General features: G+C 45.2%; 1 protein-coding gene and 1 non-coding gene across 2 annotated transcripts in view; one reads left to right on the top strand and one right to left on the bottom strand.

Annotated features, from left to right (window-relative positions):
- TIAM1 (TIAM Rac1 associated GEF 1) overlaps positions 1 to 25,237 on the bottom strand; it is a 331,093-nt gene extending 305,856 nt beyond the window's left edge. The window contains 1 exon segment of the mRNA XM_032476437.1: positions 25,069 to 25,237. The gene's annotated coding sequence lies outside the window, so the exon portion shown is untranslated.
- On the top strand, positions 4,812 to 4,883 carry TRNAG-ACC. Its single transcript has one exon. It is a non-coding gene; the product is annotated as a tRNA-Gly (tRNA).
- Positions 25,238 to 27,350: the final 2,113 nt, after the last annotated feature.

The raw sequence follows: 27,350 nt of genomic DNA, 5'->3' as shown, positions 1-27,350 counted from the left end.
CCAGGTTTCCACTGAGCCCATGGGTACTCCACCCTGGGCCTCCTTCCAATCAGCTCCCTGGTGCAGGCGTGTTTGCCCAGCTCCAACCCTGAGTCTGGCCCTTGTCCAAGGCAAGTCTGTGCTGCGAGCCAGCCGCTGGGTACCACGTGAGGGCCTTCCAGCCCTGGGGCTGCCCGAGTGAGAGGAGGCCATGCAGGAGGAAGGGCAAAGGTGGTCAAATAAAAAGTAAAATAAAATAAAATAAAGCGACACTCAGTTAAGGCAAGGCTTTATTGGTTTCAAAAAAAAAAAAAAAGGAGGGTGGTGCAGACAGGCCTGCTGAACACATTTTTTTAGGACTTCTCACGTGACCTATATATTACCAGGAAAAAGGGGGGGGGATGAAAATGGGAAGAGAGGTGGTGAAAGAAATGAAGAGGACGGGCCCAGAGGGAAGAGAGCAGGAGAGAAGCAAAGTGCACAATCCGCTTTTTTTAATGAGCCACTAACTCTATCCATTAACACACACAAACTGAACATGCATTTTATGTTCAACCAGACAGGAATTAAAAATATCTCTCATCGCAAGGACTCTGGTTGGCATCTGTCAGGGAAAACAAATCAGCAACCAACAGCAAAGGAAATAAATATGAAACTGGCAAGCCATGCAAACAGGCATGAAGTTCATTCTTCTACAAGCAGTTTAATGATGCAAGGACTCACAAATCATTCTGGCTACGGAGCAGGAGTGGAGATGATGAAGAAACAGCCCTCTGGACCAGCAAAAACCAGGCACAGTCCTGAATGCCCATACCCAAACAGCCCCACACTGATGGACCATCACTTATACAGCAAAGCCACGTGCGAGATCTCACTATGAAAAGCCGCACCTCCCCTCCTTACGCTCTTCATTAATTTGTCTTAAACTATTTTAGGGTTTGTGACTACTCTGCTTTATTCTTAAGCTTTTAAAAGGAAGTCAGGCAATTAAATATGCAGTGCTATTATTACTCATAATAAGTGCTGGGATCATGTCTACCTGATCATCGAAATCTGCTTAAATTAAATTTGCTGCAGAGAAAATTCCTCTGTCCTTCCAGGGAGCTGGTGAAGAAAATGCACTGTGCGTAACTCACTCTCCCATCCATGTGTCATTTTGCCCACACTCTGGCTTCCAACATGCTTTGGAGGGCCTGTCAGAATGAAGAGATTCCTGAAATAAGAGAGACTCCACCCACTCTAGCAGGTTATCCTGGGAAGATAAGTGAGCAGCCAGTCTCTTGAACAGGGCTATCCAATAAAAAAACATAACTCTAAGTTTTCTAGTAGCTGCATTTTTTAAAAAGTGAAAAGGTTAAATTAGTAACCCAGTTTATTCAACCTGGTATATCACCAATATTATTTCAACATGTAATCAATACAAAAAAATTGTTAATGAGGTGTCTTAGCTTCTCTTTTTCACTAAGTTTTGAAATTTGGGTATAGCTTATGCTTATAGCACAGTCTAATTCAGACCAGCCACATCTCAAAGGCTCAGTAGCCCCACGTGGCTAGTGGCCACTGTAGTGGGCATTACACCTACAGATGCTCTGGTTGTAATGTGTGCCCAGGAAGAAATGAGGTTAGATAAAGGATTTCTGAAGCATGAAGGATTCTTGATCTCTTAAATGCCTAATCACAGGACACGCTGAACTTTTCTTTCATAGAGCCTTCCTTCAAGAGGCAAAAGTGCCCTTTGGTCTGTCAGAAATAGCTGCCTAGAATCAGGAGAACCTCTCCAGGGTCCTGAGCCTCAGATCCAAAATTCTAACAAACACCCCTCAATAGAATAGAAAATACAGGATGTTTATTGAGTACCTCCTAGCTGCAAGAAACCACAGTAGGGGCCGAAACAAAACCTGTCCAAACTCACAATTAACTTCTAAGCCCAAGAGACTGGCCGGGGTGGGGCTTCTTTTGTGGATCGCCAGGCCTTAAAAAGTCACTGCGTCTCAGTGCCTGCATTGAGAAAGCAAGTGTCTCTAACGACAGGAAACTGAGCCCCCTGCGCTAACAGCCTGTTCTAAGTTCCAGGACAAATCAAAGCTTCCAGAGTCATCACTTAAGCATCAATCTTAATTTCTGCCTGCCCGTCACTGAGTCTTCACCACCCAAAGAATCCTAAAAGAACAGTGGCTGTCAGAGTATTTGCAATTCTTGAGGTTTTCTTTCCTCAGGGTCCTTGTTGCCCTAAGTTGACCTAGGAAGTTCTTGTTGACCCAATTTTTTTTTTATATCACCTTAAAATGGAAGCATATCTAAATGAGCCCAGGGCAGAGAGTAAAGCTCAGTGGTAGAGTGTGGGCTTAGCATGCACGAGGCCCTGGGTTCAATCCCCAGTACCTGTATCAAAAAGTAACAAGGAAGGAAGGAAAGAAAGGAAGGCACAATTTTAAAAACTCAGCTCTGATTCCTTAAAATTCATGAAAGGTATGGACCTCGAGCTTTACAGTGGGAGGACGGCCCCATTGAGGCCCTGTGGGGTTGGGAATGAGCGTGGCTCGCGCATCAAAAGGCCCGGGTCTCTCAGATCCCACTGGAGCTCTGGATGGTGGCAAGTCCCTTTCACTGTTAAGACAGGCTGGTTCTCTATCCAGATCTTTTCCTCCTTCCCATCACCTTGATTTCTCCACAGAGCTCAGCTATTCCTCACCCCTCCTGTGGGCACAGAAAAGCCCCCAGACAAGGGTTCTCAGCTGACAGGAGAGGCTGAGGTCCAGCCCTGGCACAATCCACTGTGTGACACTTGGCGGGGTGGAAGGGGCGGGGGGGAACAGTCAACTCATTATTCCTTCTTATCCCGAGCAAGCACCCAACTGAAGGCCTACCAGGGTGCCAGCCCCAGTGCTAGGAATGGGGGTGACGGAGGCCTAGAATGGTCCTGCCCTCAAGAACTTCAGGGCCTCGACAGGGAGGCACACAAATGGGTAAATAGAAGACAACAGGTCATTACGCCAGCAGAGAAGGTCCCAGAAGACTTTCTAGAGAAGACGGTGCCTGTGTTGGTTAAAAAAGTAACCAAGACTAGAGCAGAAAGGGAGACATTCGGCTAAGCAAAGAGCTTCTTGAGCTCTTACCAGGTGCCAGGCCCTGTGGAAACATCTACAGGAATTAACTTATCTACTCCTCACAACAGCCCTACGAGGCAGGTACTATTACCCTCCCCACCTGACAGATGAGAAAACTGAGGCATGGAGCAAGATAATAGATTACTCAAGGTCATTCTGTTAGTAAGTGGCCAAGCAGACAGTGTGAACCAAACTGTCCCACTCTGGGTTACTGCCCTTCCCAAGGGGCCCCAGTGTCTGCATACACAAGAGTAAGCTGTGTTTGTCAATTTCTCAGCAAAAGCTGAAACCTGGACCACATTGGAAGGCAGGAGAGTAATTTAAATGCAAGAACCTTTTGATGAAGGGAGTCATGCGGACAGTGATGGACCACTGGAGCCCAGAAGAGCCATCTACATGCATCAAGTTCAATGTCATCCCAGTGCCCTTTAATCCAAACATAGCCATCTCACTGGCAGCTGCCAATCTGCGTCCACCTCAAGGTTGAGTGGACAAGACTGGGCTGAGCAAGATGTGGGGTAGAAGGGACAGCACAGGGGACAGACACCAGGCCAAGAAGCCTAGACTTTATCCAGTAGACAATGGGGACTCTGACGGGTTCTAAGCCAGGAGTGACATGATCCCACAGGTTATCAAGGGGGTGGCTGACTCCACGGGGAAAATGCATTGGGGTGTAAAGATGAGACGGTAGGGAGGGGAAGGCAAGCGTTCAGGAGAGAGGGCAAGGAGCATGTATTAGTTTCTGAGGGCTTCCAAAACAAAGTACTACAAACCGGGTGGCTTAACATAATAGAGGCCAATTGTCCCAGCTCTGAGGTTAGAGGTCCACAGTGAAGGGATCCCCTGGGAGGCTTTAGGAAAGGATCCTTCTTTGTCTCTTCCAGCTTCTGGTGGCGCCTGGCAATCCACACCTTGTCGTTACATCAGTCCAATTTCCTCCACTGTCCCAGCCTTCTCCCGTTGTGTCTGTGTCTCTGAATCTGAAAACACTGAAGTTAGGGCTCGCTCTACTCCTGTATGACCTTCTCTTAAGTAATTACATCTGTGAGGACCCTGTTTCCGAATAAGGACACATTCTGAGTTTCCAGTGGACATGAGCTTTGGGGGGACACTACTCAATCCAATATGCAGGGCCTGAGCCATGGCAGGGGAACCGGATTCAGTGGGGAGACAGAGGGAAGAGACACAGCAAGATAGAAAACAGGGGGAGTAGGTATAGCTCAGTGGTAGAGTGCCTGCTTAGCATGCACGAGGTCACGGGTTCAATGCCCAGTACCTCCACTAAAAAAAATAAATGAATGAACCCAACTGCTTCCTCTAAAAAAAGAAAAAAATTATAAATTAGAAAAAAAATTTTTAATAATTTCAAAAAAGTTTTTTTTAAACTGTGTAGAACAGTGAGGATGGGGTGACGTCTTCTAGAAAAGTGCAAAAATTAGAAACACAGCTTTATTTACATAAGCATATAAATCTGCAAGAATTCACCAAAAAAAAAACAAGAGTTATCTGAGGATGAAGAAAAAATGGAGTAAACAGGGATAGAGTGAAAGCAAGACTTCTTCGGGCATACTTTATTATATTCTGCGGCGTCAGAAATCAGGATTGGGGCTGCTCTTAACGGGTGCTGACAGGAAGGGGCGCAAGGAAGGTTTCAGCACGTTCTGATTCCGGATCTGAACACTGGTTACAAGGGTGTGTTGTTTGTAAGAATTCATCAAGCTGGGGGAGGGTATAGCTCAGTGATAGAGTACGTGCCTACCATGCACAAGGTCCTGGGTTCAATCCCCAGTATCTCCATTTGAAAAAAAAAAAAAAGAATTTATCAAGCTATACACTTAATGTATGCTTCATGTACGTTACCTTCCAATTTTGATATTTTTTTAAATAAGCACTTATACACACAAATGTTGGGAAATAGCTTCCTATCTGCTAACTGGAGATGATGCCGCTCGGTCTACAGCAAAGCTCTCCTGGCCTGATGATGTCAATAATCCTAAGGGAGGTGACACAGAGTGCTGTCTCCATGCAAATTTAATGTCATGGAATTTCATGGAACACCGTCCACACACTATGCTTCAAAAATCATCTTTTTTTTCCCCCAAAAGAAATGTGACTACAAAATGTTTGGATGAGTGCTTTCTTTGTTTCAAAAGATGTCCCCATTATCAAAGGCTGAAATTTTAGCTATAAGTAAGAAGGTTGGGGGGGGGCGGTCCCTGAAAATATTTTTACAGTTTTCACACTGAAACAAAACACCAAAAATGGATTTTGCACAAGAATTGAAGGGAGGAGGGGTGGCTGCCTGAGCTCGAGAGCTGCACACACGGTCCCTGCCCGGCTGCCGGCTCCAGCCACCTACCATGCCTCCGCGTAATGGAAACACCAGATTTAAACAGGTGTCATAACAGTAAAAGGGCCCCGTAAATGGGAAAGGCAGAAGGCCCGGAGGAGCTGGACAGCTGGTGCAGGAGTGAGGGTTACAGCCCTAAGTGGTCCCCAGACTTCCGGAGTCTGCCGTCCTTCGCCTCACACACACTTAAACATCCATCTGCCTTCACGAGCGCACACACACCACATATATAAAATCGCTCAACAGGAAATTTCTTCCATTCTTAAATGGTCTTGCCTGAATAAAATCCCTCGGACGGAGTGCTCTGAGCTATTGGATTGCATTAAACGACAGGAGAAACGAGCATGGGCGGGTTAAGCCACAATAAACAGTCTGCTCCGCGGAGCAGGGTCACGTGGACACCCTGGGCTGCTCCAAGGAGGGGAATGAAATGAGAAGGGGGCTGGGGAATGCAGCAGCCTTGAAAGGGGGTGACTACTGGGATGGGGAGTGGAATCAGCCTCTCCCAGCCCCCATAACTGCCCAAGCGCTGTCATCAGCTGATAAGCGTGGCTTCTGTGGGTCCACAAAACCCACTCTGCATGGCCTTGCTCGTGCCATCTACTCTCCCTGCTTCCCCACTTTCTCATCTGTCAAATGGGATGACAATCCCCACCTTGCAAGGATTTCTTAATGGGGACGGATAAAGTAGGAAAAAGGCCCAGCACAAGAATCTATAAAAGGGAGCCAGTCTAATGGTCATGGTCATGAACACCACTTATAAAACTATTCATTGTGTACTTGTGAAAAAGGGACTCCTCGTTCTTTGCCCAGAAGAAAGTACAAGATGAAGGACAGCATTTGCCTGCAAGTCTCATTAATTCTCCAAAACAGTTCAATAAGAAAAGTGTAGCAGAGGCTGCAAGAAGACACTGAGGATGAAAAGAGGTGGGAAGAGGGAGATAAAACTGAATTTAATCCTGGTTTGCTAGGGCAGCCATAACAAAGTACCACAGACTGGTACTGGCGGCTGAAACCACAGAAATGTGTTTCCCCACAGCTCTGGAGGCTGGGAAGTCTGTCATCAAGGTGCTGACGGGTGGCTTTCTCCCGAGGCCTCTCTCCCCAGCCTGGAGATGGCTGCCTTCTTACAGTGTCTTCACATGTCCTTCCCTCTGTCTGGTGGCCCTCTGTGTGTCCAAATTTCCTCTTCTTATAAGGACACCGGTCAGATTGGATCAAAGCCTACCCTAATGAGCTCTTTCTCACTCACTTCTTTAAAGGCCCCATCTCCAAATACATTCTGAGGTTCTGGGATTAGGGCCTCAGTATATGAATTTGGGGGGACAGAATTCAGCCCACAAAACCTCCCTACAGCAAAATTTGAAATGCTGAATTGGGTACTCATAGAACTAAAGAATCCACATGATGGAAACAACCCAAGTGCCCATCAACAGACAACTGGTTTAAGAAGATGTGGTATAGATACATAATGGAATATTACTCGGCCGTAAAAAAAGAATGAAATATTACCATTTGCAGAAAAACACGGATGGACCTAGAGAATATTATACTTAGTGAAGTGAGTCAGACAGGGAAAGACAAATATTATACGATATCATTTACATATGGAAATTTAAAAATAATACAAATGAATCTATACACAAAACAGAACAGACCCACAGACATAGAAAACAAACTTATGGTTACCAAAGTGGGGGGAGGCAGATAAAGTAGGAATATGGGACTAAATACAAACTCTTATACATAAAATAGACAAGCAATAAGGGTTTGCTGTATAGCAGAGGATACTATATTCAACATCTTATAATAACCTATAATGGAAAAAGATCTGAGAACACAATATATGTATACATAAAACTGAGTCATTTTGCTACATACCTGTAACTAACACAATATTGTAAACCAACTATACTTCAATTTTTAAAAAAGCAAAATGAATTGCAAAAAGAAAGCAAGGGTTTTCATGCTTTTTAAGTTAAATTGCCACCTTCCTATTAAAATGTATTAGAGTCTGAAAAAAAAAGAAAGGAAAGAATCCGTGTGATACAAAGAACAGATGAAGGAGCGGAGAAGCTTGGCTTGGAAGGAGTTGCTGGGATGAGGGGGGCAGAGGTGTGACAGCCAGCAGCAAGTGGTTGTGGGGCAAAGGGGGTTGACTTGATGCCCCCACAGGACAGAGTCAGCACGATGGGAGGAAGTTTCAGGAAGACCTCTATTCCCTGCAAGGAACAACTTTGTAACAATTCACTTGCTCAACCAAGGACCAGGCTGTCCAGCGTCAGCCTCTTCAAGCTGCCTTTCATACCCTCCTTTGGTGTTAACAAAGCCCACACTTATCTCGTGTCACCCCTACAACCTGGGAACAGGCACTGCTCTATCATCACTCCCCAGAGGGTCGGGAGGGCCAGCCTCAGAAAGGTCCAGTGACTTAGCTAACCCAAGTGAGCACCAGGACTGGAACCCAGACCCTCTGCCTCTGGGTCTTCTGTTCATCCCTCGGCTCCACCTTGAGAACTGAGCAAAGACTCATTCCTCAGCCAAGGTGTCACAGAGAAGATTCCTAGACTGGGAGGGGCTTATCTATCCCTCCAGCTCTAAAATACCAAGCTAGAGGCAATCACAGTAGAAGGGCAGGGAATGGTGGGGAAAGACTCTTGAGGGAACAGTGATGTCAGCCTCCTCAAAACCAGGCACAATTCAACTATGTGACACACTGGAAAAGGCAAATCTACAGAGATGCCAAAAAGATCTATGGTTGCCAGGCGTTGGGGGAAAACAGAGATGAACAGGCAGAGCACAGAGGATTTTTAGGGCACTGGAACTACTATAAGGCACTATAATGGTAGATACATGTCACTGTATGTTTATCCAAACACAGAGAATGTACAATAACCAAGAGTGAGCCCTAATGTAAACTATGTACTCTGGGTGGTGATGTGTCAGTGCAGGTGCATAGATTGTAACCAAGGTACCACTCTGGCGGGCGGAAGGAGGGGGGTGTTGCTGATCGTGGGGGAGGCTGTGTTTGTGTGTGGACAGGGAGTAGATGGGACCTCTCTGAACTTTCTGCTCAATTTTGCAAGGAACTCAAACTGCTTTATAAACTAAAATATATTAACAAAAGACAAACAAAAACCAAAAACAGCTGCAACAGGTCACCTACGATCATTTCACCAGCCTGTACATCAGAACGCTTAATGCTGCCTCCCATTAGCCTTTTAAACTTTGAGTTCATAAACCCAAAGACACGGACCTGAGAAGCTTTTAGAAAGGCCCTCAGAACAACTTGCTTCAACCTCATCATCTCACAGATGACAAATCCAAAGAAAGTTGCTCCTTGTTTTAGTTAACTTATTTTGCTCCAAGGAATGTAAAGGATTTAAGAGACAGCCAATAACAGGGTTTTCTGAAAGCTTGAAAAAATGTTCAAGATAGTAAACCCCAAAAGTTCAGTCTACCTGAAAAGCAAAGAAAGGGACATTCTTTATTATTATATGAACAGTAACAAAATAAAATTAAATAATTAAAACCTAGCGCAGGTTAGGCTGTGGTGAAGCCAATACACTCATATATATGAACTGATCAAGAATTTTTAATGCAATTCGGCGATTCACATCAAGAGATTTTTTAATGTCGTATTTAATATAGATACCACATTAAGAATTTATCCTGAAAAAAACAAGTTTTAAAAGAAAGAGGAAAGGCAAAATATATATCAAGAACTTCAAAAGAATCTTAAAATAGTGACTGAAAAAGAAACAATAAATATTCAATTACATTACAGGAGAATGGTTAAGTAAATGATCAGCTCACTGGAACATGTGACCATCACAAGTTTGTTTTTTTTAGTTGACAAAAGCTTAATATCAACTGACTTATAAAAAAAATTTTTTTAATGTTTTGAAACAGATACCATACAAATTCTTATGTGGTCTCCCTACTGATTTGGAACTTAAAGGCATTTAAGGAAGGGATGTGACGTCAAAAACAAAGACTATCCAACCCAAGGGATATATGTTACTTTAAAACTCTGATCTGCAGGAGTACTAGATGGTTGTCCTAGTTTTAAAGCTAATCACAAAATCCATTTTCTTAATGGTCCGGACATTTTGCCAGTTCTTCCAGCTCAACAGAACTTCCATCCATCTCCACACTCACTGCAGACAACAAACGTCATCCTCAGTTCATCTGACCTACAAGTTTACACCCGTGTGTAAGTACGGTTCTTCTTTCCAGATTTGTCCATGTGGCTACTTCATGGGCATTGATGATGCAATGTTACGTGAAAAGAAACAAACTACAAAGCTGTATCTATGCAAGAGTTACAAATGTGTAAAAAAGGCATGAAAATATAGATAAGAAAGAACAGAGAAAACCCAAAAGCAAATAGAGTAGATATGGAGAATGTCTTCTTTTAAATGCACTTGATCGTTCTCCCAACAAACATACAGTAAATAAAAATACATTTGTAAAGACTAAGCTGCAGCACAAGCCCTGTGCTTATCCAGCTCTACCTGCTGCCCAGACTAGCAAACAGACTGGGAACGCCTGGACCTTATCTGATCTCAGTCAGCAATTTGAGATTTCACTTTCCTTAGAGTCAGTGGCCATCATCCCTCTCTCTGCGGTGACGTGCTCTGCTCCCAACCCTGCACCCACCACATGCTACAAACCATCCATCAAGGGACCACCCTCCATGAAGATCCCCTTTCCTATTCTGTCTCTCTGTTTATATTGTGGGATGACCTGCCCCCACCTCTCACTACCACCCTCAGGCTCTTCCCTTATTTTCTACCCAGAGACTCTCAGTATCCAGGTACAAATTCCTCCCCCATCCATCTGCAGGCTAGGTCCTGGGCTGCCTAGCACCAAGCCCCTGTGATCCTCAACAAAGCCCAGGTACAGAATAGCTCGCTTTGGAATTAAAGACATACTAGGGGGAGGCCGGGGAGCGTACAGCTCGAGTGGTAGAGTGCAAATTCAGCATGCAGGAGGCCCTGAGTTCAAGCTCTAGCACCTTTAATAAAAATGAATAAATAAACCGAATTACCTCACCATCACCCCCCTCAAAAGAAAGCATATTGGTCAAAGCTCTTTGACCCTTTCTTTGTTTCCTGGTTCCTGTTTATCTGCTGGTTCCCAACTCTGTGCCTGGCTACTTGCTCACCACCATGGACTAAATGTTTGTATCCTCCAAAAACTCATATGGTGAAGCCCTAATCCCCAATGTGATGAGGGGAAGGGCCTGGGGAGGCAATTAGATGAGGTCAAGATGGTGGAGCCCCCATGATGAAATTAATGACCTTATCAGAAGAGGACAAGATGCGAGCTGTCAGTGTGTGTGTGTGCATGCACCGAGGAAAGGCCGTGTGAAGCCACAGCCTGGAAGAGGGCTCTACCCTGGCCTTTCAGGCAATTTGATCTCAGGACTTCCAGGCTTCAGAACCATGAGAAGTAAATGTTTGCTGTTTACTCCACCCAGTCCATGCTATTTCCTTACAGCAACTTGAAGTAAGAGCTCCACCACCCACCCATCCTCGCCCTCAGAGTGCGTGACGCCTAATTTTGGCTTCTGCTATTGTATCACATTCATCCTGGCTAAAGACTGCTCACCAGCGACCAGGACACCTTCCTCTGGCCAGTGGGCCTTTAGGGAATATGCCTGCCCCTCGTCTCTCCGGAGTACAGACCTTCTGTACCTTAGGCTTCTCATCCCCTAGCTGCCACCCTCCATAGCCCACCGTCTCGGCAACGGCCAGGGCACCATGCTTACATACTGCCTGCTGATTTGGAAGCTGGGGGAAGGCTTATCCTAACATATTTCGAGCTCCCCTCCCCACAGGGGTAACCATGGGCAAAACCAAGATAAATTTGGCTGAGACGCTACCCTCAAAGGGCTTGCCATCGAGGGTCAACCCCAAACTCATGTCCTCTCAGTAGATCCCAGGATCCATAAATTTTCCCAGGAAAACGTGGTAACTGTTCTGTCTTTGGGGCTTCTCTCCAGTTGCTATTGGGAGTATGTGATAACTTCCAGTCCCCAGTACCATGGCAACTGCTTGCCATTTGGTGCCTGAAGACTTAATGAGATTTCCAGCTGGGCCTCTCCACTTGGTGTCTTTGGGCTAAGCATGAAACTTTCCAAGCCACAATTTTTCTTGACTAGAGTGCCCTTAGTAGGACTCTTCTTGAAGTGACTCTGAGATCAAAAATAACATTAAATTTCTCAAGACTTCCCAGGAGGAAAAAAAAAGAGTTTGCAATCCTAGGAAAAGAGTTCACAGAGACACAGGCTGACTATGATAACGCATCTAAAAGAGCCATTAAACATTGGGACATCAAGGAAACTGCATAAGGATTGCTGATTTCAACCAGACCTCCAAGAAGGGCAAGAAAAAATGGGTACAGTCCATATCTAGAGACAGTGTTAGCCAAAAAAATAAGAGAGAAAATGAGATATACTCCAGAGTAAATGGGACTCCCGCTTCACTGGCTCTAAGTATTTGAGAAAGGAGTCCTGAGAGATGAAATGGGGAAGCAGGGCTGGGACCAAAGGGCTGGAAAGAGCATTTTAAAGTTTAAAACAAATAGTGACATATCGGGGTGGGGGAGGATATGGCAGGAGGGTATAGGTCAAGCGGTAGAGCACGTGCTCAGCACATACAAGGTCCTGGGTTCAATCCCCAGTACCTCCTCCAAATGTAAATAAATAAATAAACCTCATTACCTCCCCTCATTAAAAGAACAAAAACAAATAGGGGCATATCAGAGCTAAGCTTTAGGAAAGTCAGAATTCTTAGCAGTAAGTACACATCCATATTATAAGTTCTCAAGTGATTCAAACAGGCAGTCTGCACAGGAGTGGTTAGACACACTTGTAGGTTGAACTGTGTCCCCCAAAAAGATATGCTTTAGCCCTAAACTCTAGGAACTATGAATCTGAACTTATTTGGAAACTGAATCTTTGCAGATATAAAGTCAAGATGAGGTCATGTAAAATTAGGCTGGGCCCTACATCCAATAGCTGGTGTCTTGATAAGAGAGAGGAGGAGATTTGGAAACAGACTCACAGTCACAAGAGAAGACAGCCATGGGAAGAAGGAGGCAGAGGCTGGATTGATAGTGTCGCAAGACCAGGAATGCTGAGGGCCAGCAGAAACAGAAGCTGAAAGAGGCAAGAAAAGATTCTACCTTACAGCCTTCAGAGGGAGCATGGCCCTGCCAACATTTTGATTTTGGATTTATAGCATCCAGAACCATGGGAGAATAAATTTCTATTGTCTTAGGTCATCCAGTGGGAGGTACCTTTTAGAAGCAGCCCTAGAAAAAGAACATAGACATGAATTAAGCATGAGTTGAAACTCATCAATGTTTTAGGACCTTCAGAGAAGATGGGATGGTTCACGAACAAGGAGGCGACCTTGAGGTCCTGAGGCACGGATCATGATTGGAACTATGGATGTAAGACCACTATCTACAGGGAAAGAAGCAAAAGAAAGGAATGCAGTCAGCCCTCCAAGGTCAACGACTTTCTAATGACTGAGGGTCTAGGTTCAATCTTATCAGAAAGGATCAGTCAACAAAGGGCCTAATCTTTCCATTGATATTTAATCCCTGGGCCTCTGGGCTGCCCCCTTGGGCTTTCTCATCTTTGTTCATTCCAGGGCCAGAATCCACACAGTCTTTATTCTTCCTGTGGTCCTTATTGTTTAAGAGGACACTTTGCTATTAATCCCCATGTGTAAGTGGATTGCAAAACAAACAAACAAAAAAATATGACTTGCGAGATTAAGTTTCCACTAGTCACCACCTACCCAAGGATGAATGTGTATTTAATTAATAAAATTTTTCCGATTATAAAAGTAACCCCTACTCATAGTAAAAATCCTTCAGTTAAAGAAAATTATGCATGAGAAAATAAAATTTCCCCCTTAATTTCAACACTAAAAGATATTCATTGTTGGTATCTGGCTGTATTTACTACTGGTACCTGATGTAATTAAGAGAAATACTTTATGATTAAAGAAAAAAACTTTAAAGATGAGCTATTTGGGAAGAATCATTCAGATAGACACACACACACACAGACACACACAGACACACACACGGGGGGGGGGGGGGAAACACACAGAATGTCTGAGAAAAATGGAGAAGAATGAGTCCAGGTAATCAAAGGCCATTAACCATTTTAACATTGCTAGAGGTCAGAGAGATTTTATTCAAATTAAAGGAAGAAATTCAAAATATGACTCTCACAGCATCCTCAAGTCAGTTATAACACTCAGGGTATATCAAACTATCAAATTTGACTCACGTCCTAATTAAGCTCTCCATTTGAGAATTCCACCAAATAACTTTTCCAAGATGGAAAAACCGTACCTTAATATTTCCCTGAGAGAGTTCCATTTTACTTTTTTTTTTTTTTTTTTTTGCAAATTATAGTTTTCTAGCAACCATAACACAGCAACCAAGACCACATCTTATGTCCTTGGTACCTGCCTCCCCAAAGACCTGTATGTATAGGCCTGCAGGTGTAACTCGAGGCTGTCTTGGCTGAGGCCAGGCCCCAGAATGTTGGAGGAGCTGGCCCTGTGTGCTGTGACAAAGTCCAGACACTCTACATTGCTAGTTGCTAGTTGTTAGCAGGCCCACAAATTCACTTTTCCTGACTTGGATGGGATTCAGAACTGCTGTGTCATAGGCCCAGAAGACACGGATTACTGCAATTAAAATGAAGAGAAATCATCTTGGCCCTCCTTACTCAAATAAGCCACGTTAACTAGTCCTGGTTTAAAGAATGGGCCGTTCATTTGGATCTCTGAAGTCTTTGTCAAGAAGACTCCAGGTTTCATAAGACTAACCTGCAACGTCTACAAAAGAAGTCCATCTGGTTTTGACCCCATTTCCTCGAAGAAAGAGAAGGTCACTTGGCTTTCTTATTCAAAGTGAGTTGAAATCAGGCAACAGGCTCCCACAAACCTTTTTTTTTTAAGGTAATTTAACTAGTTTGCTATAATTGGTACAGAGTTCACAGGACCAAGGTTGCAGGCATTTAAAGCATTCAATCCCCAAATTAAAGCAATTAACTTTTAGAGAAAAGAAAAAAAAAAAAAGGAAAGAAACCACCGGGTGAATTTTTTAAATCTATTTTAAAATAATTAGATTGTTAAACTGTGTAGTTAAGTGAAAACAATAGTTATGAGGTTTTAATTCTTTTAATCACAATGAAATGTTAAAGTTCAATTGACATAATTGCAGAATCGAAATAATTTCTAATCAGAGATTTCAAGGTGAGATAATTAGTCTAACATTCATAAAACTTTTCTAAATCCTCACAGTAGATCTTGCACTGCACTTGAAACATTTCTTCTAAAAAATTTTTCATGCTCAATAAACTGCTTAAGAGGAGTAACATTGTAATGATCAGCTTGCAAATATTTTTCCTACCATAGTATGAACCACAGAAGAATTCATGACACAGTTATTAGCAATATCCAGAAGTCATTAACTAGGTGAACTTGCTTAAGCACTGAGAAGCCCAAAATGCCTGAAATTATTATCCAGTTTTTTTTAACTCTCTATCCTAAAAAAGAAAGATAATTTATTAATCTAATTCCTACTAAAATAATAACCAAAATGTTTTAAATACCCAAAATAATCTGATGCCTCCAGATAGTTCATTTCCAAATATCTAGAAAACATAAGCTCCTTTCCTAAGTAAAGAAACTCAAATATGTGATCTCTAGTAGTGTTTGTGTCTTCTGAATGCAGGGTTTCTCAAACTCAGCATTACTGACTATGGACCAGATAATTCTTTGTCTGGGGGACTGCCCTGCGCCTTGCAGGATCTTAGCAACATCCCTGGCCTTACCAGCCAGATGCCAGATATCTCCCTGTATCCAGGTACGTGCTAGATACTTCTCCAGTGTAACAACCAAAAATATCTCCAGACATTTCCAGATGTCACCTGGTGACCAAAATTGGTCCCAGTTAAGAATCTCTGTCCTGAAGCTAACATTGTAAATCAACAACACTTCAATCAAAAAACAAAATTTTAAAAATAAATAAAGAAATAATACATCAATCAGCAAAAATGTATCACCCAAAAGCTGATACCCAAAGATAGCTCCCTTTCAACTTACTTTGCAAATACACTCTTCTGCAGCTTTGGTAAATAAATAGAGTCTTTCATGCAGCCTTTTTAAAGTAAAAGAAATATTGCTCTTTTTTTTTTAATGTGAAATCAGAGCTTTAAAATAAAATGTCTCCATAGCCTACAGAATGGGAGAAAACATTTGCAAATGATGAGACTGACAAAGGTTTAATTTCCAAAATATATAAACAGTTTATACAACTTAATAACAACAACAAAAAAAAAATCCAAAAATAGGCAGAAGACCTAAACAAGCATTCTCCAATAAAGACATACAAATAGCCAATAAGCATGAAAAAAATGCTCAATATCGCTAATTATCAGAGAAACACAAATCAAAACTACGATGAGGTATCACTTCACCCCAGTCAGAATGGCCATCATTAAAAAGTCTACAAACTATAAACGCTGGAGAGGGTGTGGAGACAAGGGAACCCTCCTACACCGTTGGTGGGAATGCAGTTTGGTGCAGCCACTGTGGAAAACAGTATGGAGATTCCTCAAAAAACTAAAAGTAGACTTACCATATGATTCGGCAATCCCACTCCTGGGTATATATCCAGAGGGAACTCTTAATTCAAAAAGATACATGCACCCCAATGTTCACAGCAGCACTATATACAGCAACCAAGACATGGAACCATCCTAAATGTCCATCAACAGGTGTCTGGAGAAAGAAGCTGTGGTATTTATACAATGGAATACTATTCAGCCATAAAAATAATAAAATAATGCCATTTGCAGCAACACAGATGGACCTGGTAATCATCATTCTAACTGAAGGAAGCCAGAAAGAGAAAGAAAAATACCATTTGATACCACTCACATGTGGAATCTAAAAAAAAGAGAAAAGAAGACAATGAACTTATTTACAAAACAGAAATAGACTCACAAACATAGCAAGCAATCTTATAATTACTGGGGGGGAAAGGAGGTGAGAAGGAATAAATTGGGAGTTCTAGATTTCCAAACATTAACCAGTATATATAAAATAGATAAACAGGTTTCTTCTGTATAACATAGGGTACTATATTCAATGTCTTGTAGTAACCTATAATAAAAAAGAATATGAAAATGAATATATGTACATATATGTATTACTGAAACATTATGCTGTACACCAGAAATTGACACTGTAAATTAACTACACTTCAATTTTTTTTTTAAGTTGTAGTATTTAATTAATTAATTAGTTAAAAGAAAATGTCTCCAGTGCTTCTTTTCTTAGTCTATAACTTAAGTCATGCAGTCATAAAACTAGTATCCCACCTGGCTTTGGAGTGAAAAGTGGACTTAGTTATTGACAGTCATAATAATTGATCTTCAGCTTTTCAAAAGCAAATGATAGGTAAAGGATGCCATCAGGAAAGTGAAATATGACCCACAGAGTGGAGAAAATGTTTGCAAATCATATATCTGATAAAGGGCTTACATCTAGAACACACAAAGAATCATCCTTATAATTTAATAAAGAGACAGAAACCCAACTTAATAGTGAGCAAAGGGTCTGAATAGACAGTTCTCCAAAGAAAATACACAATTAGCCAAGGAACACTTGAAAAGATGCTCAGCATCTTTATGTATATGGGAAATGCAAATCAAAACCAAAAGGAGATACCTTCTCTCACCCACCAGAATGGCTATAACCAAAAAGACAGGTAGTAACAAATGCTGGCAGGGCTATGGGGGAACTGGAACCATCATTCACTGCTGGTGGGAATGTAAAATGATGCAGCCACTTTAGAAAACACTCTGGCAGGTCCTCAGAAGATTAAACACAGAATTGCCACACGACCCAGCAATTCCAGCAATTCCACTCCAAGGTAGATACCAAAACAAATTTAAAACAAGAATTCAAATAGGTATTTATACACTATTTTTTTTAAGGGACTGAGATGATCCCTTTTTTATTTTGGGGGGGAGGTGAGGGATGTAATTAGGTTTATTTATTTATTTTGATAGAGGTACTAGGGATTGAACCCAGGACCTCAAGCATGCAAGCACACATTCTACCACTGAGCTATACTCTCCCCTCTATACACTAATGTTTAAGCTGTAACCGTTCACAATAGTCAACAGGTGGAAACAACCCAAATGCCCAACAACTGATGAATGGATATAAATAAAATGTGGTCTATCCATACAATGAAATATTATTCAGCAATAAAAAAAGTACTGACATGCTATAACACAGATGATCCTTGAAAACATTATGCTAACTGAAAGAAGACAGTCAGAGAAGACCACATGTTATACGATTCCATTCGTATTTAATGCCCAGAACAGGTCAATCTGTAGAGACAGAAAACAGACTAGTGGTTTCTGGAGGCTAGCAGGATGGATGGCGAAGGGAAGTGGGTGATATGGGTATGGGTTTCTTTCGGAGGTGATGAAAATATTCTAAAATTGATTAGGACGATGGCTACACAACTCTGTAAATCTACCGAAAACCACTGAATTGTACACTTTCAAGAGCTGAATTGTACAGTATGTAAATAATATCTTAATAAACCTGCTATCAAAACACAAACAAGGCACAGAAGCAAGACTTCATCATGCTTACAGAGCACCAACTCCCCAACCCTGACAGGTGACAGAAGCAGGAGGCATAAGATGAAGGAAAGTTGAAAGGAAAGACAGCTAAGGACACTGATATGCTCATCTTCCAAAGGAGGGGGGGGGTCAAAGTCACTGTCAATGGTTGATGGAACTAAGTTAGTCTATATAAGCAACAGAAAGTTTGCACTATAAATATGATCATCAAAAATCTGGAAGGAAGGAAGGAAGGAAGAAAGGAAGGAAGGAAGGAAGGAAGAAGCAACAAGTAAGGTAAATTATCATTTGTCATAATAGAAAGCCAATAAATAAAAGTGGCATAAGCATCTTATTTAGAGATATAAAGGCAATCACCAGAAGAACTAAAAACAAAAATGAACAAAAGTGATTATTTCTGGAGAGTACAGGAGTGGGCGGGAAGAAAACAAAACAAGGACAGAACGTGTTTCTCTCGATAATACCATCCATTCTGTCAGTGTGTTAATACTACATGGAATTATTACTTTGCACTTTGTTTTTAGACACAAATCAAACATGGCACTGCTGGAGTTGCAGAATTCATGTGAAATAAGAATATACTTTATGTCAGGAAAAATATTAAAGTGGATCATCACCACTGAGCGAAACAGTGATTTAAATATATTACACAAAGCTGACGCAAGTTTTATGGCCAAAGACTGCATCCCTCATAAGATAGCTTGGAAATGCAGGTTAGATGCTCAAGAGAACAAGAAATGCGGACAGATCTCCTACCCTCTCTGTGGCAGACAGTTAAGAAGTGTCATAGGTCAAAGCTTCACCATGGCAAGAATATTCAAAAGTCCTAACAACTTTGGGATCCTAAGACATCTTAGATGAAAGAAGGCACATGTGGCAATCTCTGCACAGCTTGAACACACTTTAAAAACCAAAAGCCGGAGAGGGTGGGTGGGGAGGTAGAGTGCATGCTTAGCATACACAAGGTCCTGGGTTCAATCACCCAGTACCTCCTCTAAAACATAAAAAAGTGAACCTAATTACCTCCCCACAAAGAAAAAGAAAAATAATTTTTTAATAAAATAACATTCAAAAAAAAAAAAAAAAGGTGAAGATAGAGGCTGCTCACCCCCAGAACACAACAGGATTTGCCATCAGGAAAGTACTATACACAGTTATTTAAGACATAATCAGGGTGACAGTGTTGACCCTTGGGACTCAGGATTCCAGGGAGGCAAACTGGGGCACCTTTGAGAATGTCAAGTGATAGAATTAGGAAAGAGGCATGAGCAGGAGTAACCAGGGTACCCCAGAGATCCAAGGGCCTTACAGGCATGGAAAGGGACCCCATGGTTATCAGAATCTGAGGAGCTACAGCGTCATGATAAAGAACTTGCCACCACCCCAGGTTCCCACTTTCCAAGGACATCCTTGTGTGAAGAGGTTGAGATGCATATTTTGGAAAAAAAAAAGAAATAAGAAGACCAAAGTTAACATATTAGTTGGGTCAGGCTCCTAGTAAGTCCAAAAAAAGCCAAAATGCACATCAGAAGGTCATGTCGAGGCCAAACCCACAGTTCTGAGCCTCTAAAACGCTGCCCTCAAGTCAACTGGGAACTAGCTAATGAGTTCTTGACTTGCCTAGACTTTCCTGCTAGAAATCTTTTGCCCGGAATTCAGCCAAACACTCCCCGCTCACCACAGGAGATACAGTTTGGTCAAAGAGATCTTGTCCTCAGAATCTGAGAAGCCCTGGGATGGTCAGGCTTTGGGGCTGGCATCCCTCCCTCACAGACCTGGGTGCGGGGCTCCAAGGTGGTTGCGAGAAAGGGGAGGCAAAGCAGACCACCTCTTGAGGGTCCCACAGACTCAACCTGCAGACCTCAGGCTCACTATCAGCCCCTTGTCTGAAAAGCGATCAGTGGGTGAAAAATCTCATCCACTCCATTTCCGTGGTCCTGGCAACTCCAAAGCAAGGATCCCTAGGTCTGTGACTCACCTTGAGTGCCCTTCCCCCAGGCTGAGCTGGTGACTTTCCAGGGCTCATGATCACCTCGGTAGAGGAAACCAGGAGCAGGAACTGGAGTTGATCTGTTTACAAGGTTACCATCTCCCAACCCAGGAGCACAGCGGTTGGCTAAGCAGGAGACCAGCCATTACTAAGGCAGGGTATCCTGTCTCCTCCTTGACCACAGAGAAGTCTGGGATTTTTAAGGAAAAACAACTGACTCTTCTTAGTCTAATCTCCCATCCACTCCCTGCCCATCCCAAGCCAAGCTTGGTCCCAGGTCCACTGTCTGCCAATCACGTATCTCCTCACACCCCTGTATACCTATACCCTCATCCTTTGGTCTTTAATAAAATCTTGCTCTAGGGGGCGGAAGCTGGAATTAAATAATGTGGGGGGGGGGGGTTGGTTTGTTTTGTTTTTTAACCAAAGACACTTCCCCCTCCCTTTCATTTCTCCTCCTTCCTGAATTGAAAGTGGCCCAGCCAGAACACATGTGGTACCTTTCATATTATACCGGTCTTGCTGGGCTCCAAAACGCTAGACCCCCCTCCCCGCAACTACACCCAGGTCTCTATTTACAGAAGGAAACTCTGTGACAGCACAGAGACTCAAAGGGCCTTGGCATCCTCGGAAACTGAGGATGCGCTCAACTGAAGGCGCCTTCCTCCCACAGAGGTCCGCACTGAATCATCGCTCTTTGTTCAACATCCTCTGGATGCACACAATTGATCGGCTCTTAGATCATGCCGCTATTTTTTGCTGTCGTTTCAATGAACTGAGACCCCACTTACAGCCAAATGCAGGCCTCCGAGCTCAGCCTCAGCTCAGCGAGAGAGGAATCTCTCTCCACCGAGCAAAAGAGCTCCAAGGCCTCCCAGAAGAACCTCCCGAGTCCAGGAGGACTCTCCATATCCACAGTCCAGGCCTTTATGAATTTCTTAATGAGGTCCCTGGAGACCACGGAACAGTGAAAGTCTTATGCTGGAGGGGTGTGGAGGTTGGGAAGGGGATGGAAGGGGAAAACTCTCCTAACTATTAATATTTTGTACCTTTTACACTAGAGCATTGTTTCATTTTCAAAAAAAACTCTGTTCCTGGCTGAATACTGCTTTATTTTTAAGTACCTCCTTTATTTAATTAAAAAAATTTAATAAGAGATTTGGCCTACAATGAAGACAGAGAATTATTTTTAACACAGGAATTATGAATTATATAAAACTGAATATTTAAAGATGAAATGATCTGAAGTTTAGAATTTTGAAAAGTGGAAAAACTTTGCTGGGGGCCTTGCAAATCTGTTTTCTCTGGTCCTATGTTGAGGGGAAAAAAATGAGGGGGACATACTCATAAATATACACTCTATTTGCTTAATTTAGAAAGGAAAATAAATAGTGTATATGCATGTATGTACACACACACACACACACACATCCCCAGGGAAACAATACTTTAGATACAGGAGTCCAAATGCCTGGACACAGTGAAAATAAGGATTTTGCTCAACCACAGCCTGAATCTGCAGTATTCAGGAATCCCACAGGACTCCCGGTACAAGGCCCACAGGAACCCCAGTTCTCTTTCTGCCTTCTCACCCTCACACCTCCTGTAGTCTCAGGCAGAAGCTCCCTGCCATCACTGACTTCTAAGTGAGGCCTGGACATGATTCCTGGGCTCTTACCTGCATTCCTCATTTGGGAAAGCAGAGACTTGAACCTGCATCCATTAAAGTTCTTTCTCACAAAATGCTTCCCTTTCAGGCTTAAGTAAGCAAGCTCCTCGCGGAAAGGAAAGGAGGTGTTAACATGCAAACCTAGCAGACCCCAGCAAAGCCTTGGGGGAGGAACTCCTGCCCAGGCGCTCCAGAATGCCTGGGGTTCCGTCTGCTGGCCCAATCTGCGGGAACGGGGGTCAGGGGACAGGGCCAGTACCACTTCTTTCTGGCTTTAGAGGGGGAGGGGAGGAGTGGGGAGAGACAACTGTGGGGTGGGGGGGGCAGTCTTTGTCCTGGCTCTTTAGATGCGCATTAGAGTGGAGTTAAATTGTCAGCTAATGAGATTTCCTAACCACGTGCTCCCTTTCAAGTCTAGGCCCCCAACTGATTTGATCCCCAGACAGCAGCAGGGGGCAAAGCTGCCTTCAAGCATCCCTAAGGGCCAGAGAATTCCCAGAACAAGTGCAGGAAGGATCGGAATCCGTTCTGGGAGTGGAATTTTAAATAGGTTATCACATTTATTCATTGGCATCTAGCAGTAATGCTATCCGCCCCATAGCCCTCAGGAGTCAGCCTCCACTTGGGGTGACCCAGGCAGTCTCAGGGGAACAGAGGATATGGGGAACACTCCCTGTGGGCTTCTGCCCCCACTGGACAGACTACAAATCCCTCACCTAGTTTTCATGTGTTTATTTGTTTCCTTGCTTGCTTGCCGTGGTCAGTAAAGTCCCCTGGGGTCTACATTCAAAGGATGTGTTAGTGGACCCAGCTCAGTAATTTGCCCCTGCAGGCAAAAGGGTGTCGAAGCAGTAAGCATTTGTTTTCCAATATCTTATTCTGTAGCCAAGCCTGAGATTGTCTTTTCCAAACTATTCATTCTTCTGATTATGGGTTATTGAGGAGCTTTTCTTGTTTTTGTTTTTGTTTTTCCTATAGAAAATTGGTTTCTCCCTTTGCCTGAAGGAAATTAGCAGCACTGAGCTGGTGCAGCGAAGGAAAAACAAGTCAAAACACATTGATGGCATTTTGAAGATATTCAGTGAAATCAATTCTCCTCTTCTACCTTCCCTTGTTAGTCAACAGCCTCCTCTTTAGGTATATTTCTCTTCTATTCAAAGATAATTACTTAGCAACTTCGGTGCTTACCACTCCAAGACAACCTCCCTGGCGGTGGGGTTCGAAAGATCATATTCTAGAAACCAGCGATTTACCAAACTTCTGCTACAAGGCACAGCTCAGATTTCACTTCTACCAGGAAGTGTTCCCTCCTTGCCTCCAGGTAACTCTTTGTTCAAACCTCCCTCCATCCGGGTATTATTCACTTTGCACGGCGGCCATTGGTTCACCGGCAACCGCCTCCCACCTGGACGAGGTTTCCTCCTCCAAACCCAGGCCCCGGTCTCAGCATAGCCTTAAGGAATAAGGAAGGAAGAAGAAACAACTAAAACCTAGTGGAAATTCAAATGCATAAAAAGGAGCTGTAAGCGATTAGATAAGTATAGTCAAACCTAAGGCCAAGTAAAACAAGCCCTGTTTGCAGCTGAAAACAGCAAACCTTCGGGCTTTTTAAAATAAAACTGGAGCTGGGAGAATGAAAAACCGCAGAAAGGGGAAGAGACGTTGGGGCCATCCTCTGGAACAGAGTCTCTCTAACAGGGAAACATTCCAGTGTTTCATATGCGGCTGTTACTATGCTAAGCAGTTGATTTATATTGTCCTTTCACCCTTACTCCCACCGGCACCCCCACAAATGGGGATACTCGTTATCCCCACTTAACAGATGCGGAAACTGAGACGCAGGGAGATTAAGCAGCTCGGCCCAGAAGAGATCACCCAGCTCGTGAGTGAAGCTGAGCAGGCACTGGAAGCCAGGTTTGTTTGACCTTAGCGCCCAGGCTCTCAACCTCTGCTCCAGCTCAAACAAAGTGGGCGCCAAGTCAGCACGCGTGGGTAACCCGATCCTGATCGCTCTGACTCAAGAATGTCCCACAGCTGCTCTGCGGGGCCGCGTGGGTACCACTGAAACAGGCAGAGACTGGCCAGCATCCCCAAGGGCTCGCGCACGTCCTCCAAGACTTACCAACACAGGAAAAGGCAGACTCAGAATCAACCTGGGCTGACTGGGGACAAGGCCAGAGGATGTTACTGGAAGGGAGGTGAGAGTGGCTCAGTCAGCGCCCCGACGGCCGCCAATCTGAGAGGGCCTCTGAGTGGAGGGGTCTGGGGGCGCCGAGGGCAGCGGAGACTGGGCGCGAAGGCGCCGTCTGGGCGTCTTTTCCCTGCAGCATCACGCCAGGAGGCCCGGGGAGGGGGCGTCACCTGACAGCACGCACCAACTTCTCCCAGATTGGAGGGGGCGCGCGGCCGCGGCCGGGGCTGGGGGAGCGCAACGCGCAGCTCTCGCCCAATGGCTAGGTCTGTAAACAAAAGCGGGCCCCACGCGGGTCTCCCGCGGGGCGATGAACAGCTCGGCCCTGCAGCATCCGAGCCGCGGAGCCCACGAGAAAGGGAGGCGGGATTCAGATCCGGTGCGGGACCCAACACACGGCCCTCAGGACCCCGAGCCGGGACCAGTCATTGTCTGCGCGCGCGCAGGAGGCCGCTTTAAATGCCCTCTCCCAGGTCTGCCGCGGGTCTCTGGCCCTGTGTGCCGACCCCCGGGCTCTCCCCTCCGTGTGTCCTGTCCCGAGCGTGGTACCGATCGCCAAGGTGAGCGCCCAGGCAGCATCGCCGAAAACCCAGGCCTGGAGGTGCCCAAGTCAGGGATGGAGACACACAGACACACATGCAAGCACATGCACGCCCTCCCCGAAGTTGATAAAAATCAGCCGACAAATACAAAGTATCGTGGCTACCGCGGGTCACGGCTGACCTCCTGCTGCCGGGAAGACCAAATAGCCAACGCCTGGACACTGTCACTTCCATTCGGCGCCGGGCACCCGGGCGCCACTGGCTCTCCTCTTCCCCGACTGCTCCCTCGAGCGAGAGATGTGTCCCCTTGCCTCCCCCCGCCAGCTCCCCACCTCCCAAGTGTGGAAACGAGAAAACAATACGAGTAAAACCCAATCGGGGGGAGCTAGGACCCACCGGGAGCCCCAGTGTGCGGGAGACGGGGGTCAGGACGTGCCCGTCACGGACAGAAGGGTTCCGGGCGTCCTCACCGCCGTCCCTCGGGGCGGCTCCGACCAGCCGGCCTGCGCTCCCTAGGCCACCCGTACTCACCCCCGACGCTAGTCCCGGGATCTCCTCCACGGGGCCAGAAACAATGCGGGGCCGCCGGGCTCCAGGGGCTGCGGGCGCCGAGGCGTTCGCGGCGCTGCAGAGCTGAGCGCCCGACGGCGGCGGCGCTGCTCGGCCCGGCAGCGCTCCGGCCCGCTCGCCGTCTGCCAATGGGAGCTGTCAGGGTGCCTCGGCCGGCGGCCTCGGGGGCGGGGCCTAGGGAGCCCGTGGGAAACCGAGCTCTGATTGGGCCACCTGACAATCGCTCCGCCTCCGACCGACCAATCAGAGATGGCGGATACAGGAGCGGGGCGTTCAGAGTTGGGCTCAAAAGTGACAACAGGCGCACGCTGGGTACACGGGCTGCATCCCGACCCTGGGCGCGCGGCTGAAGAGATGCCTGCACCACGCTCGCCGGGACTGCTTTCCCACGAGGCTCCGGCGGAGCGGGCTGAGGAGAGCAGGGGCAGGCAGCTGAGGCGCGACAGGCTGGGGAACAGCGAGGAAGCCCCTAACAAAGCAGCTCTGGGAGGGCCGAGCGGCCTCCGCCTCCTCCCGCAATAGGCCCGCGAAACTGCCTGTCACTGTGCATAGGTGGAGGTGGCCAATGACGTAGAGAGAAGGAGCTTGAGTTGGCGCGCGCGCGCGGCTCGGCATCAGTGGGATTGGTCGGAGGTAAAGGATTTTCCTGCCACCTAAGGCAGAGAGGAAAGGGGAACGGAACGGGGGAGGGGAAGACCGGAAAAAAAAAAAAAAAAGTTGTACCTGAGACACGTGGTCTGGCTTTGGAGGCGTGTGCCTGACTCTAAGGGGAGACAGGAACTTTTACTAGGAAAAAAAAACGCTAACGTAATCCCTTCCTATGGATGCTGCTGGGGAGGAGGCGGGAGTGGGGACTGTGTTAGGCGCTAACCAAGCTCCAGGTCGGGCACGGTGGCCTTAACCGGATCCTGGGGAGTGCAAGACTCACCGGGCTGACTCACCTTGTACAGCAAGTACACTTGAAATCACAGTCTCACATTCACCTACTGGGCAGTACGCGACTCGTGCTAGGTTCACGTAGACCTCCCGGTTTCTTCTGTAAAATCTGGAAACGGATTTACCTTTCGCAAGGTTGTGAGGGACAAGGGACGCTGACAGGAGAGACTAATGAAATCTCTTCCCCACACCCGCCAGTGAGTCCCCCTCACCTTACGAGCTTTGGACACCACCTTTAAGAACAAAGGCTGGGGTGAATATGCATTGCAGCCTGACCTGGTGGACCCTTTCATCCTGAGGGGCTGGGGAGGCCTGAGCCATCCCAGAGTTATCTAGTTGAAAACAAAAGGAAACTGCAAAAAGAATTGCCTGTGTCAAAGAGGGTGAAACTAAACTGGAAAACGGAAAGTCACCCTTGACTTCTCCCTCCTCCTTCTCCCATCTGTTCTAGCCTAACTCCCAAATCCATGCCCTCCTCCCAGTCCTCTCTCCCCAGGCCACATCAAAGGCCTCATCTCTTTCTATCCCAGGCCTCACCTCCTGAAACCTGCTCTCCACTTTGTGGAATCATCCTTCTAAACAGAAAAATCTCATTTTGCTCTCTCACTTCTGGGTCTCCTCCTTTGGCCCAGAACCCACCCCAGTCCTCCATCCCACCCCCAAACTTTCCCCTCACTTGACTAATTCCCACCCATTCTCCAGATTACAGCTTAGCAACCAACGCATTTGTGCAATAGACTCTTGCCAAACTCCAACTGCAGCAGACAGTCCTGTAGATGCTGAAAACCTCCTGTATCCAGTTAAGGTTATATACCCATATCTCCTCCCCACCATGATCCCACCAACTCCTGTATTAAAGGAGGCTGCAATCCCAGTTAATTATGGTCTCCACCACCAGCACAGCACTCCACTGGATCCAGATCCTTAGCTATCTTGTTCTCTCCTGTATCCCAGCACCTAGCACAGTACTTGGTACATTTGGGGCACTCAAAAATATTTAAGCAATGAATTATAGAGGAGCAAAAAGAGAAGTAAGAGCTTTGAAGATCTGAAGTGTTTCTAAAACATCAGTTTGAGAAGAATGGTTAGGATAGTAGACCTCTGGGTGATGTGTCCACCAAGTTCCATAATGGGTATGGCAGGAATGTTGAGTGAAGTTTGAGAGATTTTCCAAAAGACACTCTTTCAAAAAATGACCTCATCTCAGCCAAGACCTTGCCCATGCTTCTCAATGGAGAGCCATTCCTTTGTGAAGCTTTTCATCCCAGGAGAAAGAGCAATTTCTTAACCTATTACAAGCCACCATC

The sequence above is a fragment of the Camelus ferus genome, chromosome 1 (assembly GCF_009834535.1).
Source record: "Camelus ferus isolate YT-003-E chromosome 1, BCGSAC_Cfer_1.0, whole genome shotgun sequence".
Lineage (NCBI taxonomy): Eukaryota > Metazoa > Chordata > Mammalia > Artiodactyla > Camelidae > Camelus > Camelus ferus.
This window is presented reverse-complemented; position numbering and strand designations above follow the sequence as displayed.